Source organism: Lethenteron reissneri, unplaced genomic scaffold (assembly GCF_015708825.2).
Source record: "Lethenteron reissneri isolate LAM-NWPU_2019-01 unplaced genomic scaffold, ASM1570882v1 scaffold_1278, whole genome shotgun sequence".
Taxonomy (NCBI): Eukaryota; Metazoa; Chordata; class Hyperoartia; order Petromyzontiformes; family Petromyzontidae; genus Lethenteron; species Lethenteron reissneri.
This window is the reverse complement of record NW_026890979.1, coordinates 20668-31600: the sequence shown is the minus strand read 5'-3', so window position 1 is coordinate 31600 and position 10933 is coordinate 20668. Positions and strand designations below refer to the sequence as shown.

Sequence of the window (10933 nt, the reverse complement as noted above, 5' to 3'; positions counted from 1 at the left end):
TGGTCTATGGGTCTCTGTGTGAGGAGTCGATGGGTCTCTATGAGTGGTCTATGGGTCTCTGTGTGAGGAGTCGATGGGTCTCTATGAGTGGTCTATGGGTCTCTGTGTGAGGAGTCGATGGGTCTCTATGAGTGGTCTATGGGTCTCTGTGTGAGGAGTCGATGGGTCTCTATGAGTGGTCTATGGGTCTCTGTGTGAGGAATCAATGGATCTCTATGAGTGGTCTATGGGTCTCTGTGTGAGGAGTCGATGGGTCTCTATGAGTGGTCTATGGGTCTCTGTGTGAGGAGTCGATGGGTCTCTATGAGTGGTCTATGGGTCTCTGTGTGAGGAGTCGATGGGTCTCTATGAGTGGTCTATGGGTCTCTGTGTGAGGAGTCGATGGGTCTCTATGAGTGGTCTATGGGTCTCTGTGTGAAGAGTCGATGGGATCACGGTGCGCCACGTTGGAGTCGGTCCGACAGCCACGAGAGGAACACCGTCCTGCGGACAGAGCACATCGCCATGGCGACACAAACACACACACACACAGATACACACACAGACACACACACAGACACACACACAGAGACACACACACACACAGACACACACACAGACACACACACAGACACACACACACAGACACACACACAGACACACACACAGACACACACACAGACACACAACAACAACAACAACAACCGCCATTCGCGACTAAGTGGCGGTGACGTCACCACGACGCTTGTGCCAGGCCATGTGCACCTTGAGGCCACGTGAAGTGTCGAACGCCCGCTGGCAGGAGGTCACAGGGCAGACGCACCCGGCGCTCCGCTCGTTGTTGTGAGCGTCGCTCCTCCGCCCTCCGTTGTTGTTGGAGGGCGACTGCCTCCAACTGCCCAGTAACGTCCTTCACGAGCCTCCTCCACTGAGCCCGTTCTTGACACGGCTGGTACCAGTCATCGGCAAGTCCACTCACCTCCACGTCCTCCTGTACCACATCACTCCATCTCTTCTCTAGCCCGTGCCGCGCCCGTTTAGCCCCCTCGATCCGACCGAACAAAAGCTGTTTAAGGATGCGGTAGCTGGGCATGCGGGCTACATGACCCAGCCAATGCAGCCTTGCCTGCCGGAGGAGCTCACCGATGGGACTTTTCCCAGATCTTTCAAGGATTTGTGAGCTCCTCACACAATCCAGCCTGGTTAAACCCAGGATGGATCGTAGGCAGGCCAGCCTAAATGTTTCCAACCGGTGAAGATGCTCCACTAGGGGGGTCCACGTTTCGCAAGCGTAGAGAAGGGAGGGAATGAACGTGGCCGAGAAGACCTGAAGCTTCGTGCGGAGCGACAGACCAGGTAGCTTCCACACAGCGTTACGCAACCGATGAAAAGATATTGCCGCTCGACTGATTCGGAGTGAGACCTCTGCCCAGGTATGGGAAACTCTCCACTCTCTCCACAACTTCCCCATCACCGACTGGGAGTTGTGGGGGTGGACTGCCCGATGGTACAAACTACCCAGGCAGGTGCTTAGTTTTGGTGGGGCTGATGGTAAGGCCCCACCTCTTAGTGGCACGCTCCAGTCTCAGCAGCAGCGTCTCCAACTCCTCTTCTGAATGAGCAGCTATTACCAAATCATCGGCATACATAACGTGGTTGACCAATAGGGAGCCATCCCTTGATCGCACCCGGGCGTCGATCAGCCTCCCATTATATCTGTACCAAATGAAAATTCCCCCGGTACAACTGTAGTGACATAGAACGGTCACTACTGTGTCGGCACGTACGAGGGCTGGGGGCCCCAAGGGGGTGCCTGGGGGGTCACGTGGTGGAGGGATCCGGACCTTCCCAGAGGTGGGGGAAGGGAGGCGTGGCCTGGACGGAGCCGGCCACGCCAAAGCAGATATAAGCGTGGTGTGAACGCTGAGCGAGGCTGTTGTACTGTATTCCAAAGTGAAGACATCATCGGTCGTCAAGTCCCGAGTCGTCGTCCTGGACCAGGCAGGCCGTTGCCTGCCTGGTCCAGTCTGTGTCGCGTTCCAGAGTGTTAGTGAGTTGAGGAAGGTGGTCACCACCTCATGTACAGTGTTATATTACTTACCGTTTAATAAATAGTGTTGCCTCCAAGCTGCATGTGTGTGCACCTAATTCGAACCCACTACACAGCTATTGAAGGCTTCACGAACTACGCGGTCAAAATAGATGTTAAATAATGTGGGAGCCAGAGGACATCCCTGTCGCACCCCAAGGTATACAGGGAAAGGCTCCGACTCCCGGCCACGTAGTTTTACCCGGGCCCGCTCACCATCATGAAGGTCCTTAATGATCGTGAGCAGAGGGTCAGGGACTCCGAAAGCACGAAGAACAACCCAGAGTCCAGGCCTATTGATGGTATCATAGGCCTTGACCAGGTCAATACACACACACACACAGACACACAGACACACACACACAGACACACACACACAGACACACACACACAGACACACACAGACACACACAGACACACACAGACACACACACATACACACACACACAGACACACACACACAGACACACACACACAGACACACACACACAGACACACACACACAGACACACACACAGACACACACACACAGACACACACACACAGACACACACACACAGACACACACACACACAGACACACACACACAGACACACACACACAGACACACACACAGACACACACACAGACACACACACACACGGACACACACACACACAGACACACACACAGACACACACACACACAGACACACAGACACACACACACAGACACACAGACACACACGTACACACACCTGCAGTGCTGTACCACACACTCACTGCTGCAATACTCCAGATCCCAGTCGCTGTTCTCCACAGGCAAGTTCCGGCATCCGGATCGGGAGCACAGAGCCAGAGTCAGCCCGGCTCCTGCAGTCCGATCCGCGGGATCCGCACCGGGTCTTACTCCTCTTCTTCCTCTCCTACAAGACTGGAGGAACAACATAGAGACCCACAGACTACTCACACAGAGACCCACAGACTACTCACACAGAGACCCATAGACTACTCACACAGACCCATAGACTACTCACACAGACCCATAGACTACTCACACAGAGACCCACAGACTACTCACACAGAGACCCATAGACTACTCACACAGAGACCCATAGACTACTCACACAGACCCATAGACTACTCACACAGAGACCCACAGACTACTCACACAGATACCCACAGACTACTCACACAGAGACCCACAGACTACTCACACAGAGACCCACAGACTACTCACACAGAGACCCATAGACTACTCACACAGAGACCCATAGACTACTCACACAGACCCATAGACTACTCACACAGAGACCCACAGACTACTCACACAGACCCATAGACTACTCACACAGAGACCCACAGACTACTCACACAGAGACCCATAGACTACTCACACAGAGACCCATAGACTACTCACACAGACCCATAGACTACTCACACAGAGACCCACAGACTACTCACACAGACCCATAGACTACTCACATAGAGACCCACAGACTACTCACACAGAGACCCACAGACTACTCACACAGAGACCCATAGACTACTCACACAGAGACCCATAGACTACTCACACAGACCCATAGACTACTCACACAGAGACCCACAGACTACTCACACAGACCCATAGACTACTCACATAGAGACCCACAGACTGCTCACACAGAGACCCACAGACTACTCACACAGACCCACAGACTACTCACACAGAGACCCACAGACTACTCACACAGACCCATAGACTACTCACACAGAGACCCACAGACTACTCACACAGAGACCCACAGACTACTCACACAGAGACCCACAGACTACTCACACAGAGACCCACAGACTACTCACACAGAGACCCACAGACTACTCACACAGAGACCCACAGACTACTCACACAGTAGAGACCCATAGACTACTCACACAGAGACCCACAGACTACTCACACAGAGACGCACAGACTACTCACACAGAGACCCACAGACTACTCACACAGAGACCCAGAGACTACTCACACCAGAGACCCACAGACTACTCACACAGACCCATAGACTACTCACACAGAGACCCACAGACTACTCACACAGAGACGCACAGACTACTCACACAGACCCATAGACTACTCACACAGAGACCCACAGACTACTCACACAGACCCATAGACTACTCACATAGAGACCCACAGACTACTCACACAGAGACCCACAGACTACTCACACAGACCCATAGACTACTCACACAGAGACCCACAGACTACTCACACAGAGACGCACAGACTACTCACACAGAAGACCCACAGACTACTCACACAGAGACGCACAGACTACTCACACAGAGACCCACAGACTACTCACACAGAGACCCACAGACTACTCACACAGAGACCCATAGACTACTCACACAGAGACCCCATAAACTACTCACACAGAGACCCATAGACTACTCACACAGAGACCCACAGACTACTCACACAGAGACCCATAGACTACTCACACAGAGACCCATAGACTACTCACACAGAGACTCATAGACTACTCACACAGAGACCCACAGACTACTCACACAGAGACTCATACACTACTCACACAGAGACCCACAGACTACTCACACAGAGACCCATAGACTACTCACACAAGACCCACAGACTACTCACACAGAGACCCATAGACTACTCACACAGAGACCCACAGACTACTCACACAGAGACTCATAGACTACTCACACAGAGACCCACAGACTACTCACACATAGAGACCCATAGACTACTCACACAGAGACCCACAGACTACTCACACAGAGACCCATAGACTACTCACACAGAGACCCACAGACTACTCACACAGAGACCCATAGACTCACCACACAGAGACCCACAGACTCACCACACAGAGACCCACAGACTCACCACACAGAGACCCACAGACTCACCACACAGAGACACACAGACTCATCACACAGAGACCCATAGACTACTCATACAGAGACCCACAGACTACTCACACAGAGACCCATAGACTACTCACACAGAGACCCATAGACTACTCACACAGAGACCCATAGACTACTCACACAGAGACCCACAGACTACTCACACAGAGACCCATAGACTACTCACACAGAAACCCATAGACTACTCACACAGAGACCCACAGACTACTCACACAGAGACCCATAGACTACTCACACAGAGACCCATAGACTCACACAGAGACCCATATACTACTCACATAGAGACCCATAGACTACTCACACAGAGACCCATAGACTACTCACACGAGACCCATAGACTACTCACACAGAGACCCATAGACTACTCATAGAGACTCATAGACTACTCACACAGAGACCCACAGACTACTCACACAGAGACCCACAGACTACTCACACAGAGACCCATAGACTACTCATAGAGACTCATAGACTACTCACATAGAGACCCACAGACTCACCGCACAGAGACCCATAGACTACTCACACAGAGACCCACAGACTACTCACACAGAGACCCATAGACTACTCACACAGAGACCCATAGACTACTCACACAGAGACCCATAGACTACTCACACAGAGACCCACAGACTACTCACACAGAGACCCATAGACTACTCACACAGAGACCCATAGACTACTCATAGAGACTCATAGACTACTCACACAGAGACCCACAGACTACTCACACAGTAGAGACCCACAGACTACTCACACAGTAGAGACCCACAGACTACTCACACAGTAGAGACCCACAGACTACTCACACACAGAGACCCACAGACTACTCACACAGTAGAGACCCACAGACTACTCACACAGTAGAGACCCACAGACTACTCACACAGTAGAGAACCACAGACTACTCACACAGTAGAGACCCACAGACTACTCACACAGTAGAGACCCACAGACTACTCACACAGCAGAGACCCACAGACTACTCACACATAGAGACCCACAGACTACTCACACAGTAGAGACCCACAGACTACTCACACAGTAGAGACCCACAGACTACTCACACAGTAGAGACCCACAGACTACTCACACAGTAGAGACCCACATACTACTCACACAGTAGAGACCCACAGACTACTCACACAGTAGAGACCCACAGACTACTCACACAGTAGAGACCCACAGACTACTCACACAGCAGGAGACCCACAGACTACTCACACAGTAGAGACCCCACAGACTACTCACACAGTAGAGACCCACAGACTACTCACACAGTAGAGACCCACATACTACTCACACAGTAGATACCCACAGACTACTCACACAGTAGAGACCCACAGACTACTCACACAGTAGAGACCCACAGACTACTCACACAGTAGAGACCCACAGACTACTCACACAGCAGAGACCCACAGACTACTCACACAGTAGAGACCCACAGACTACTCACACAGTAGAGACCCACAGACTACTCACACAGTAGAGACCCACAGACTACTCACACAGTAGAGACCCACAGACTACTCACACAGTAGAGACCCACAGACTACTCCACACAGTAGAGACCCACAGACTACTCACACAGTAGAGACCCACAGACTACTCACACAGTAGAGACCCACAGACTACTCACACAGTAGAGACCCACAGACTACTCACACAGTAGAGACCCACAGACTACTCACACAGTAGAGACCCACAGACTACTCACACAGTAGAGACCCACAGACTACTCACACAGTAGAGACCCACAGACTACTCACACAGTAGAGACCCACAGACTACTCACACAGCAGAGACCCACAGACTACTCACACAGTAGAGACCCACAGACTACTCACACAGTAGAGACCCACATACTACTCACACAGTAGAGACCCACCGACTACACACAGCTCACAGTAGGACCCCCAGACTACTCACACAGTAGAGACCACAGACTACTCCACACAGTAGAGACCCACCAGACTACTCACACAGTAGAGACCCACAGACTACTCACACAGTAGAGACCCACAGACTTACTCACACATTAGAGACCCACAGACTACTCACACAGTAGAGACCCACAGACTACTCACACAGTAGAGACCCACAGACTACTCACACAGAGAGACCCACAGACTACTACACAGTAGAGACCCACAGACTACTCACACAGTAGAGACCCACAGACCTACTCACACCAGTAGAGACCCACAGACTACTCACACAGTAGAGACCAACAGACTACTCACACAGCAGAGACCCACAGACTACTCACACAGTAGAGACCCACGACTACTCACACAGTAGCGACCCACATACTACTACTCACACAGCAGAGACCCACAGACTACACCACACAGAAGACCCACAGACTACTCACACATAGAGACCCATAGACTACTCACCACAGTAGAGCCCCCAGACTACTCACACAGTAGAGACCACAGACTACTCACACAGTAGAGACCCACAGACTACTCACACAGTAGAGACCCACAGACTACTCACACAGTAGAGACCCACAGACTACTCACAGTAGAGACCCACAGACTACTCACACAGTAGAGACCCACAGACTACTCACACAGTAGAGACCCACAGACTACTCACACAGTAGAGACCCACAGACTACTCACACAGTAGAGACCCACAGACTACTCACACAGTAGAGACCCACAGACTACACACAGTAGAGACCCACAGACTACTCACACAGTAGAGACCCACAGACTACTCACACAGTAGAGACCCACAGACTACTCACACAGTAGAGACCCACATACTACTCACACAGTAGAGACCCACAGACTACTCACACAGTAGAGACCACAGACTACTCACACAGTAGAGACCCACAGACTACTCACACAGAGACCCACAGACTACTCACACAGTAGAGACCCACAGACTACTCACACAGTAGAGACCCACAGACTACTCACACAGTAGAGACCCACAGACTACTCACACAGTAGAGACCCACAGACTACTCACACAGTAGAGACCCACAGACTACTCACAGTAGAGACCCACAGACTACTCACACAGTAGAGACCCACAGACTACTCACACAGTAGAGACCCACAGACTACTCACACAGTAGAGACCCACAGACTACTCACACAGTAGAGACCCACAGACTACTCACACAGTAGAGACCCACAGACTACTCACACAGTAGAGACCCACAGACTACTCACACAGTAGAGACCCACAGACTACTCACACAGTAGAGACCCACAGACTACTCACACAGTAGAGACCCACAGACTACTCACACAGTAGAGACCCACAGACTACTCACACAGTAGAGACCCACAGACTACTCACACAGTAGAGACCCACAGACTACTCACACAGTAGAGACCCAGACTACTCACACAGTAGAGACCCACAGACTACACACACACAGTAGAGACCCACAGACTACACACAGTAGAGACCCATAGACTACTCACACAGTAGAGACCCACAGACTACTCACACAGTAGAGACCCACAGACTACTCACACAGTAGAGACCCACAGACTACTCACACACAGTAGAGACCCACAGACTACTCACACAGTAGAGACCCACAGACTACTCACACAGTAGAGACCCACAGACTACACACACAGTAGAGACCCACAGACTACTCACACAGTAGAGACCCACAGAGTACTCACACAGTAGAGACCCACAGACTACACACACAGTAGAGACCCACAGACTACTCACACAGTAGAGACCCACAGACTACACACACAGTAGAGACCCACAGACTACTCACACAGTAGAGACCCACATACTACTCACACAGTAGAGACCCACAGACTACTCACACAGTAGAGACCCACATACTACTCACACAGTAGAGACCCACAGACTACTCACACAGTAGAGACCCACAGACTACTCACACAGTAGAGACCCACAGACTACTCACACAGTAGAGACCCACATACTACTCACACAGTAGAGACCCACAGACTACTCACACAGTAGAGACCCACAGACTACTCACACAGTAGAGACCCACAGACTACTCACACAGTAGAGACCCACAGGACTACTCACACAGTAGAGACCCACAGACTGACAAATTGAGTGAGTGAGTTTGTGAGCGATTGCTTGACAAGCCAAGGGCGGTGGTGGTTGTGGTTGGTGGTTGTGATTAGTGCTAGTGGTTGGTGGTTGTGATTAGTGCTAGTGGTTGGTGGTTGTGATTAGTGGTTGTGGTTGGTGGTTGTGGTTGGTGGTTGTGATTAGTGCTAGTGGTTGGTGGTTGTGGTTGGTGGTTGTGATTAGTGCTTGTGGTTGGTGGTTGTGGTTGGTGGTTGTGATTAGTGGTTGTGGTTGGTGGTTGTGATTAGTGCTAGTGGTTGGTGGTTGTGGTTGGTGGTTGTGGTTGGTGGTTGTGATTGGTGGTTGTGGTTGGTGGTTGTGATTAGTGCTAGTGGTTGGTGGTTGTGGTTGGTGGTTGTGGTTGGTGGTTGTGGTTGTGGTTGGTGGTTGTGGTTGGTGGTTGTGGTTGGTGGTTGTGATTAGTGCTAGTGGTTGGTGGTTGTGGTTGGTGGTTGTGGTTGGTGGTTGTGGTTGGTGGTTGTGATTAGTGCTTGTGGTTGGTGGTTGTGATTAGTGGTTGTGGTTGGTGGTTGTGGTTGGTGGTTGTGGTTGGTGGTTGTGGTTGGTGGTTGTGGTTGGTGGTTGTGATTAGTGCTAGTGGTTGGTGGATGTGGTTGGTGGTTGTGGTTGGTGGTTGTGGTTGGTGGTTGTGGTTGGTGGTTGTGATTAGTGGTTGTGGTTGGTGGTTGTGGTTGGTGGTTGTGGTTGGTGGTTGTGGTTGGTGGTTGTGGTTGGTGGTTGTGATTAGTGCTTGTGGTTGGTGGTTGTGATTAGTGCTTGTGGTTGGTGGTTGTGGTACCTGGCGGCTGCCGACGGCTGAGGTGGTGCTTGTGGTGGCGAAGACGTGAGAGGAGGATGTGGTGGTGGTGGTTGTTGTTTTTGCCGACAGGAATCGTGTCAAGATGACGTCAGAGGAGGTGGAGGAGGAGGAGGTGGTGGAGGAGCAGGAGGTGGAGGAGGTGGAGGAGGTGGAGGAGGTGGAGGAGGTGGAGGAGCAGGAGGAGGAGGAGGTGGTGGAGGAGCAGGAGGAGGAGGAGGTGGAGGAGGTGGTGATGGTGGTGGCGGTAGACAGGAGGAGAACCCCCGTCCCGCCCGGCGTTCCGTAGAACGGGACAAGCCGCGGCGTTCCTGAGTGCGGCAAGCGTGCGGCCGGTGGTGGTGGCGGTGGCGTCACCGTGGCAGCAGTAGCAGCACGGTCCTGGGGGAGCGGCCGGGATGACGTCACACCCCAGTCTCCACTCTGAGACCCTGAGACTCTGAGACCTTGAGACCCTGAGCCCCTGAGACCCGGTCTCTACTCTAGACCCTGAGACCCTGAGACCATGAGACGCTGAGACCCTGAGACCCTGAGACCCTGAGACCCGGTCTCCACTCTAGACCCTGAGACCCTGAGACCCGGTCCCCACTCTAGACCCTGAGACCCTGAGACCCTGAGACCCGGTCTCCACTCTAGACCCTGAGACCCTGAGACCCGGTCCCCACTCTAGACCCTGAGACTCTGAGACCCTGAGACCCTGAGACCCTGAGACTCGGTCCCCACTCTAGACCTTGAGACCCTGAGACCCTGAGACCCGGTCCCCCACTTTAGACCCTGAGACCCTGAGACCCTGAGACCCTGAGACCCGGTCCCCACTCTAGACCCTGAGACCCTGAGACCCGGTCCCCACTCTAGACCCTGAGACCCTGAGACCCTGAGACCCGGTCCCCACTCTAGACCCTGAGACCCTGAGACCCTGAGACCCGGTCTCCACTCTAGACCCTGAGACCCTGAGACCCTGAGACCCGGTCCCCACTCTAGACCCTGAGACTCTGAGACCCTGAGACCCTGAGACCCTGAGAC

The 10933-nt window shown here is 52.4% G+C and overlaps 1 long non-coding RNA gene across 1 annotated transcript; it reads right to left on the bottom strand.

Moving 5' to 3' along the window:
- Nucleotides 1-313: 313 nt before the first annotated feature.
- On the bottom strand, nt 314-10001 carry LOC133361891 (uncharacterized). The gene is made up of 3 exons (XR_009757434.1): nt 9893-10001; nt 2805-2980; nt 314-483 (listed from the first exon to the last, which is right to left on the bottom strand). It is a non-coding gene; the product is annotated as an uncharacterized LOC133361891 (long non-coding RNA).
- Between the last annotated feature and the right edge of the window lie 932 nt (nt 10002-10933).